This window comes from Anolis sagrei, chromosome 1 (assembly GCF_037176765.1).
Source record: "Anolis sagrei isolate rAnoSag1 chromosome 1, rAnoSag1.mat, whole genome shotgun sequence".
In the NCBI taxonomy this organism is placed as follows: Eukaryota; Metazoa; Chordata; class Lepidosauria; order Squamata; family Dactyloidae; genus Anolis; species Anolis sagrei.
Genome location: NC_090021.1, coordinates 10,297,211 through 10,306,858, shown reverse-complemented (window position 1 = coordinate 10,306,858; position 9,648 = coordinate 10,297,211).

Here is a 9,648-nt window from a genome sequence, read left to right as displayed (position 1 = left end):
AAGCCCTCCTGACAAAGAGCCATCCAGCCATAGATATAGATAGATAGATAGATAGATAGATAGATAGATAGATAGATAGATAGAGATATGATTCACACACAGAGAGATATAGTATAACAGATCTGAAAGGGACCCCTAAAGAAGGACAATGCTGCATGTTCCAGAGTAGACAAACCAGACAATCTCTACATCAACACTGACCAAAAGAAACAACAAAAAATAATCCTTACTCACGAGCATAAAGAAATTACATATATTAGAAACCAACACTTTCTCGTTACTTTATTTTCCAGATCACCAGGCTGGGCCACAGCAACACATGGCAGGGGATGGCTAGTAGTCTATAAATTGCTCCCATTCTTAATCTTCCCCATTTTATGTTCTGCTCTGTTTGGCAATTCTCTGTTGATAGGTTTCTATTCCCAGTGAGGACTACGCTTACCTGGAGCCTTCCTCTTTCCCCTCTCCCTGGGTGTTTCTCCTTTGAGATGTTCTACCAACTTCAGGGATCCTCTTCTCTCCCCTCCCTGTTCTGTGTCATCCCCACCCTGGGAACACACATCATCTATCAGCAGCCAATGAATTGCTGGCAAATCTGTCAGAGGAGGCTGATAGGGAGCATTAGGGACAAAACAGAAAATGAAGTTGAAAGGTCATTCATTCACAGTATTGCCGTAAACTGAAGACCAATTGACAACAATAAACGAAAGGCAACATTCCTGGAAAGCTTGATATGCTGCCTAAGGCATCAAGATCAGTACATTTCTCAACACTAGAACAAAAATAAATGCCAATGTACATTTCTGAGCAGGATTTACGTATTTATCTGAAGCATTGCGCTGAGCATGTTTCAAAATGTTAGGATCAAGAGAGATATTGACAAGCTGGAATGTGTCCAGGGGGGGGCGACTAAAACGATCAAGGGTCTGGAGAACAAACCCTATGAGGAGCGGCTTAAGGAGTTGGGCATGTTTAGCCTGAAGAAGAGAAGGCTGAGAGGGGACATGATGAGGACCATGTATAAATATGTGAGAGGAAGCCACAGGGAGGAGGGAGCAAGCTTGTTTTCTGCTTCCCTGGAGACTAGGACGTGAAACAATGGCTTCAAACTACAAGAGAGGAGATTCCATCTGAACATGAGGAAGAACTTCCTGACCGTGAGAGCCATTCAGCAGTGGAACTCTCTGCCCTGGAGTGTGGTGGAGGCTCGTTCTTTGGAAGCTTTTAAACAGAGGCTGGATGGCCATCTGTCAGGGGTGATTTGAATGCAATATTCCTGCTTCTTGGCAGAATGGGGTTGGACTGGATGGCCCATGAGGTCTCTTCCAACTCTTTGATTTTATGATTCTATCTCAAAAACAGTTAAAATATGGAACATGGAATCATAAAATCATAGAATCATGGAGTTGGAAGAGACTGTAAGAACCATCCAGTCCTCCCCACTGGCATGTGAGCTCCTGGGACTTTATTTGGGATTATTGTGCTCTCACTGCTTGGTCCTTGTTGTGCTGTGCTTCTCATTTTGCTTCACCTTCTCTTGCAGCAATCCCTTGCAGTTTATAGTGATGTTACCCATTGTGTTGTGCTATGCCACCGTTGCCCTCCCTCATTCCTTTTTCATCTCATTAGGCAGAAAACTTCTTGTTTGTGATAGAAAGTTTCATATGATGAGGGTTGAATGAAAAGTAATACCTCCACCTTCTTTACTTGGGTTTGAATGGGAATATTTTAATAAATCAAATGCAGAAATAATGCTTAGGATGTGCTCTTTAACTACCACTATTCACTTTTCCACATAATCACCAGACAATTGGATACATTTCTGCCAACGATGAACAAGTTTTCTGAAGCCATCATGGAAGAAGTTGACACTCTGTTTCCGCACAGATCTTCCAATAGCCAAGCAAAGCAATAATGTGACCCACATGTTCTTGTGAAATGCCAACTATGCTTGAAATTCCTCTGTGAGTGATATGACAATTGTCCTGAATCAATCTGTCAACCTTTTGCTTGTGAAACTCGGTGGCTGCTGTCACAGGACGTCCAACTCTTTGTTTGTCACATGAGTCAGATGTTTCCACCTCGACATCTTTAAACTTACTCACTCAATGACACACAATATTCACATCAACACAATCACCATAAACAGCTTGCATTCTCTGATGGATCTCCTTTGGAGTGACGCCTTCTGCTGTCAAGAATTCAATGGCTGCACATTGCTTAAGTTGTATTGACCGACCCTCTGCACAGATTTCCATACTTCCCACTTTAACAACACAACCATTCAATGATAAGACTTCCTGCCAAAATGGAACTGTAGAGGAAAGTCAGTACCTGCCGCATACCTGTACTGCTATCTGTTGAGAAGTTACGAAAGAGGAGGCATTACTTTTCATTCAACCCTCAGGTTTAAAAAGACAGTAACAAGGCAATCTTCTACATGTCCTTTAAGGTTGAATCTATATGGGCATGAAAACCCAGGGCCCTTCCACACAGCCATATAACCCAGAATATCAAGGCAGAAAATCCCACAACATCTGCTTTGAACTAGGTTATCTGAGTCGACACTGCCATATATTCCAGTTCAAAGCAGATAATGTGGGATTTTATTCAGCAGTGTGGAAGGGGCCATAGGGACCATCCAGACAGGCCCTAAAATGCACATCTTCCCGCATTTTTCCAAAGGGCGTCCAGATGAGGCCCCACATAAGCACATAAACACGAGTGCATTCATCACAAAGCAGGAAAACCCTGCTTTGTGTCAAGATTATTTGTTAGCGAGAAAAGAATGGGTCTTCTTGAAAGGCCTGTATTGAAAACCGGAAAGAAGGGAAGGAAAACAGCAATGCTCCCTTCCTCCTTCCTTCCCTCTCTTGGCTGCCCCACAGAGAAGAGGGTGGAGCTTGGAAAACTATAACTCCCAGGACTGCATACTATAGAGCTATGGTATTTAAAGCAGGGTCCAAGAGCATTCATTCCAAGACAATGGTATGGACCTTGGGAACTACAACTCCCAGGACTGCACAGCATGGAGACATGTGGCAGAATAATAATAATAATAATAATAATAATAATAATAATAATGTCCTAGACACTTGGGAAGTGTCCGACATGTGATCCAATACAACAGCCAGCAGAGTGATCATGTTTACTGTGGACTCATCTTGTTGTGTTTCAATCAATAATAATAATCCTTCTCTTCCAGCATTCCCATGCAACTCAGGGCACAGATATATCATGAGGGGAAGGGAAGGGAAGAAAAGGACCCGGAAAGGCTATTTTTAAAAAAGAAATTGTTCTGGCAAAGTAAAAACTCGGTGAGCAAAAGGCAATGCTTTCCTTAACAATGGTACTTTTGGCTTTCCCACAATTTCCCCTCCCACAAATCGGGAGAACGTTTCATTGTCATGGGAGTTCTGTGTGCCAAGTTTGGTTCAATTCCATTGCTGGTGGACTTCAGAATGCTCTTTGATTGTAGGTGAATTATAAATCCCAGCAACTACAACTCCCAAATGACAAAATCAATCCTACCCCCCCCCCCCCCAAATCCCGCCAGTATTCAAATTTGGGCTATTGGGTATTTGATCTAGTGAATAAAAATACATCCGATATATCAGATTTTTACATTATGATTCATACCAGTAGCAAAATTACAGTTAATCAAGTAGTAACTAATTTTAACTAATTTTAAGGTTAGGGGTGACCACAACATAAGAAACTGTATTAGGGGGTTATGGCATTGGGAAGGTTGAGAACCACTGCTTTAAAGTAAATATTTTATTACATGAGTAGAATACAAGCATGATGAATAGGCTTAGAAAATGTTTTTACAATTATAATGAGTTTACTGCTTCTCAAAGTTGCCAGACTTGCCTTAGAAGTAAAAGGAGTCAAACTGTTTCAAATGGTTTTTTTAAAAAATGCTGGCAAACCTGAAGATCAGAGTAAACACCTTGATCTTCCAGTTTGAGAGCATTAGAAAAATATGCAATAGCACCTCTGTCTTCCAGCACTTGCAACAACAAAAAAATGTTGGAGCATGCAAGGAATCAGTAAGTGTGTGAGTCAATTGTAAAATAAGATCCATGAAACTGATTGGTCGGCAATGTCCGTGGAGATGACTGAGCCTGGGACTTTTGAATACAGTTACATTTTTGTTCAGGCAGAGAGATACAGTTTTGAAGAGAGAAGCAGAGAGTGACAGAATTTGGAGTGTGCTCTCACTTCATGAGCTGCTGAAGGAATTTATCTAAAAGGACAATGAAATACCATTTTAAATCTCTCATAAAAGGACATGATGTGAGTTGATCACATTGTATATATGTTGTTCTGAACTATGAAGAGTAAACTACTTGTTCTGTATTGTTCACTTGTATGGCATATTTTCTTTCTCTGACAAGGCGGTGTGTGGGCTGATCAAACGTGAACTACACATGGTTTATTTTACATTAGGCCACATAAAAAGAACATCAGAAAAAGAATGACTAAATTCCCAGATTACAAATCATAAAGGTTTTTGTGTTTGGCATCTCCCTGAAGCACTATTACATCAACTATTATGGCTGAAATTTTGTGCACAATACTTCTGAAAGTGAATGTGACAGGCTTTCGGAATCAGACCAAAATACTCTACTTAGTAGTCCACTTCTTGTATTGCGATCTATGCATCCTGGACTCTTTTGGGGTTTCAAAGTGCAAACCAAACCTAGACCCAGAAATATATCGGCATGTAGTACACTGAGTTAAAAAAGGGGGAAGCATGACAATGTATGCAATGCAATGTATGCAATGTATGCAGTACTCTTCCAGCAGTCATCAGCCAATCCCTCTCAAATGCCAGAAATACAGCTTAATGGTGAAACATTAGAAAATGTTGACAATTTTCTCTCCCTTAGCAGCCACCTCTCCACCAAAGTCAACATTGACACTGAAATTCAACACCGCCTGAGCTCTGCAAGTGCAGCATTTTCCGAATGAAGCAGAGAGTGTTTGAGGACCGGGACATCCATAGGGATACCAAGATTCTTGTCTATAAAGCTATTGTCCTCCCAACCCTGCTATACACCTGCAAGACGTGGACAGTCTACAGACATCACATGCAACTCCTGGAACGATTCCATCAGCGCTGCCTCTGAAAAATCCTGCAAATCTCTTGGGAAGACAAGCGGACAAATATCAGCATGCTGGAAGAAGCAAAGACCATCAGCATTGAAGCGATGGTCCTCTGCCATCAACTCCGCTGTACTGGCCATGTTGTCCGGATGCCCGACCACCGTCTCCCAAAGCAGTTACTCTACTCCGAACTCAAGAACGGAAAACGGAATGTTGGAGGACAGGAAAAGAGATTGAAAGATGGGCTCAAAGCCAACCTCAAAAACTGTGGCATAGACACTGAGAACTGGGAAGCCCTGGCCCTTGAGTGCTCCAGTTGGAGGTCAGCTGTGACCAGCAGTGCTGAATAATTTGAAGAGGCACGAATGAAGGGCAAAAGAGAGAAACATGCCAAGAGGAAGGCGCATCAAGCCAACCCTAACTGGGACCGCCTCCTACCTTGAAACCGATGCCCTCACTGTGGGAGAAGATGCAGGTCAAGAATAGGGCTCCACAGTCATCTACGGACCCACTGCCAGAACACTGAACTTGGAGGACCATCATCCTTGGACTACAAGGGATCACCTAAGTAAGTAAAGTAAGTAATGCAATGCAATATATGAAATTTTCAGATTGTTTTCAAAGGAAGAACTTTCTGACTGTGAGAGCCGTTCAGCAGTGGAACTCTCTGCCCCGGAGTGTGGTGGAGGCTCCTTCTTTGGAAGCTTTTAAACAGAGGCTGGATGGCCATCTGTCAGGGGTGATTTGAATGCAATATTCCTGCTTCTTGGCAGGGGTTTGCACTGGATGGCCCATGAGGTCTCTTCCAACTCTTTTGATTCTATGATTCTATGAATATTATTTCAGCTTTTTGAGACCTGAGATAGACGGGCAAAATTTTATTCCAGGGCAGATTGTGTGATTCTTTGAAAAATGAGTGAAAGCATACTGGACATTGGGCTGGGGGCATTCAACACATTCAGCATTTCACTCCTTTGTCTGCAGTTGAAATGTTGTTCCAGATTTTTCAAGATAACCATTGCCTTGATTTCCATCCTTCCCCTCTCATTATTTTTATCGGAGGTGTCCTTGATGTGCTAGATTGCCCTAACTGATCTGCTGTATCTCTTGGAAACAACAGAACTCAATATAGACAATGGTATCTTCTGTCACCTGGCGCAATATGCCCACTTCATGGAAAGTAACAAGCGAATGCCAGGAAGCTTTATTCTTGTGTTCCTCCACGGAGATTAAGATGACACAGTGATATTCAGGGACAAAAGACCAGGCGTCACTCAACCCCAAGCCCGCTCCCTGCATTCATTGAACTCTCCATAAATACCAGGACTTTGGACCTTGCTTTTCATCCACTCTGGTGAGTATCTTCTCCTTCATTGGATCCTGCAACCAGAGCTTCACCATGAGAGCCATATTCCTTGCCTTTGCAGTACTCCTGCTGTGCATCGTGGCCACAGAAGGTAAAAGGGAAATGGGGAGTTCGGTGGTTTTCTTGTATAAAGATTGTATTATTTATTGTTGATATTTAGTTTTTACCTCATCTTTTTCTGATAGAGAGACTCAAGGTAGCTAGGACCAGATGCAGGATTAGAAAAATGATTTCCTGATTTGCTTTTAATCCCAATGATTATGTAGTGGGTTATTTCTTTGAGGGGCAGAGTTATCTCTCCCATAGTCCAGGGTTCCGTCCTGGGCCCGGTCCTGTTCAGGATCTTTATTAATGACTTAGATGAAGAGCTAGAAGGCAGGATCATCAAGTTTGCAGACGACATCAAATTGGGAGGGATAGCCAATACTCCAGAGGACAGGAGCAGGATTCAAAACAATCTTGACAGATTAGAGAGATGGGCCAAAACTAACAAAATGAAGTTCAACAGGGACAAATGCAAGATACTCCACTTTGGCAGAAAAAACGAAATGCAAAGATACAGAATGGGGGACAATGCCTGGCTCGAGAGCAGTACGTGTGAAAAAGATCTTGGAGTCCTCATGGACAACAAGTTAAACATGAGCCAACAATGTGATGTGGCGGCAAAAAAAGCCAACGGGATTTTGGCCTGCATCAGGAGGAGCATAGTGTCTAGATCTAGGGAAGTAATGCTACCCCTCTATTCCGCTTTGGTTAGACCACACCTGGAATATTGTGTCCAATTCTGGGCACCACAATTCAAGAGAGATATTGACAAGCTGGAATGTGTCCAGAGGAGGGCGACTAAAATGATCAAGGGTCTGGAGAACAAGCCCTATGAGGAGCGGCTTGAGGAGCTGGGCATGTTTAGCCTGAAGAAGAGAAGGCTGAGAGGAGATATGATAGCCATGTATAAATATGTGAGAGGAAGCCACAGAGAGGAGGGAACAAGCTTGTTTTCTGCTTCCTTGGAGACTAGGACGTGGAACAATGGCTTCAAACTACAAGAGAGGAGATTCCATCTGAACATGAGGAAGAACTTCCTGACTGTGAGAGCCGTTCAGCAGTGGAACTCTCTGTCCCGGAGTGTGGTGGAGGCTCCTTCTTTGGAAGCTTTTAAACAGAGGCTGGGTGGCCATCTGTCAGGGGTGATTTGAATGCAATATTCCTGCTTCTTGGTAGGGGGTTGGACTGGATGGCCCATGAGGTCTCTTCCAACTCTTTGATTCTATGATTCTATGATTCATCAAACTATCCCAAAGTTGTAATGGTACTTTTTGGACTTCATCTCCCAGAATATCAGTTTAGTCACTGGAGTGAATGAGTGCCCCAGGAGACCACAATGGACATCCAATCCATTCCCATTTTGCAAAGTATTGGAAGATGTAAATCCAACCTCTGTTTAGAGACCTTCAAAAGGCCTCCCCCTATGAAGGTCTCTGAACAGAGGTCAGATTTACCTCTGAAACAGATGTACCATTCTCCAAGGCAGTAATTCTACTGTCAAAGCACTCTTCCTAATTGATAGGTAGAAGTTCTTTTCTTGTGAATTGAATCCAACAGAAAACAAGTTTGTGGCATCTTTGGTATCACATCCCTGCTGATATTTAGAAATGACTATCATGTCACCTCTTCTCCAATCTTTTTAAAGTATGCTTGTATAGGGTTGAAAAGGGTACATGGTTGGAATACATTCCATTGATACTAGGTATGGTTCTAAATGGTTCTAAAGTACTTACAAAACTAAAGTTCTGGTGGTAAAAACTAGGAGGCTCTGGTGCTTTGCTTCTACAGTGTTGCTAATGTTCTGGTGGTGAAAATTTCAGAACTCTAACAAAATTTTCAAAATTTCATTATAAATGGTAGTTCCTAATTGGTTATGTAATAAAAATCATCAATAATGAAATAATAATGAAATTTTGAAAGTTTTGTTAGAGTTCTGAAATTTTCACCACCAGAACTTTAGCAACACTGTAGAAGCAAAGCACCAGCGCCCCCTAGTTTTCACCACCAGAACTTTAGTTTTGTAATTACTTTAGAACCATTTAGAAATTATGTTAGTAATGGAAGGTTTCTGTAAGTAAGTATAGCATCTTGTATAGCCTCTGAAAACCTGAAATGGTCCTATCACCCAACCAAGCAACCATGCTGTTGAATCAGTCCCTGATGAATCATTGATAGTGCTTGTTCTCCTTGAAAACCTTTTCCTAGCTTCTGCATGGTCTAACCCTAGACTTTCTCTTTTGCAGCCTATCCACAGAAAGGCAAATGCGGCCTTCACTGTCCTCATGGACTTTGCCAGAAACATTGTGCCTATGGTGTAAATGCTGCTGCAAACTGTGCATGTGCTTTCCGAGGATATGGATATCAGTGCTGCCGTGTGCCACCACCTCCACCACCTCCACCTCCTCCACCACCACCACCTCCTCCTCCTCCTCCACCACCACCACCACCACCACCACCACCACCACCACCAAAGCATCACAAACATCCCAAACATCACTGGGTAGCACCACAACCTCACAAGAAAGGCTGAGCACCTGGGGAACCAATGGAGAGGAATGTGAAAAACATTTCTTCAGCAGTTGAAAAATAAATCTGTTACTCCTTATTATTCAAACAATAAAAAGTGTTAAACTCAACATTTTTGTTGTGTGTTGCATTCTGCCAAACTGAGAGAGCTCAATAATCTGTAAAGCAGTGCTTTTTGTTATCATTGCCAGAAACCTTTTTATTTCTATTATGACAGTCCTGTCAACCAGAACTTTTCAAACAGTTCCTTGAACTAAAACTGCAGTCCAACACATACTAGGGTTAGTAAGTTTTAAAGCAGTTGGAGAACCTTCCTAATGCCAGTTCCTCATGTTGTGGTGACCCCCAACCCTAAAATTATTTTCATTGCTACTTCATAACTATAGTTTTGATACTGTTATGAATCGTAGTGTAAATATTTGATATGCAGGTTGTATTTTCATTCACTGGACCAAATTTGGCACAAATACCCGATATGCCCAAATTTGAATACTGGTGGGGTTGGGGGTGATTGATTTTTGTCATTTGGGAGTTGTAGTTGCTGGTATTTATAGTTCACCTACAATCAGAGAGCATTATGTACTCCACCAACAATGGAA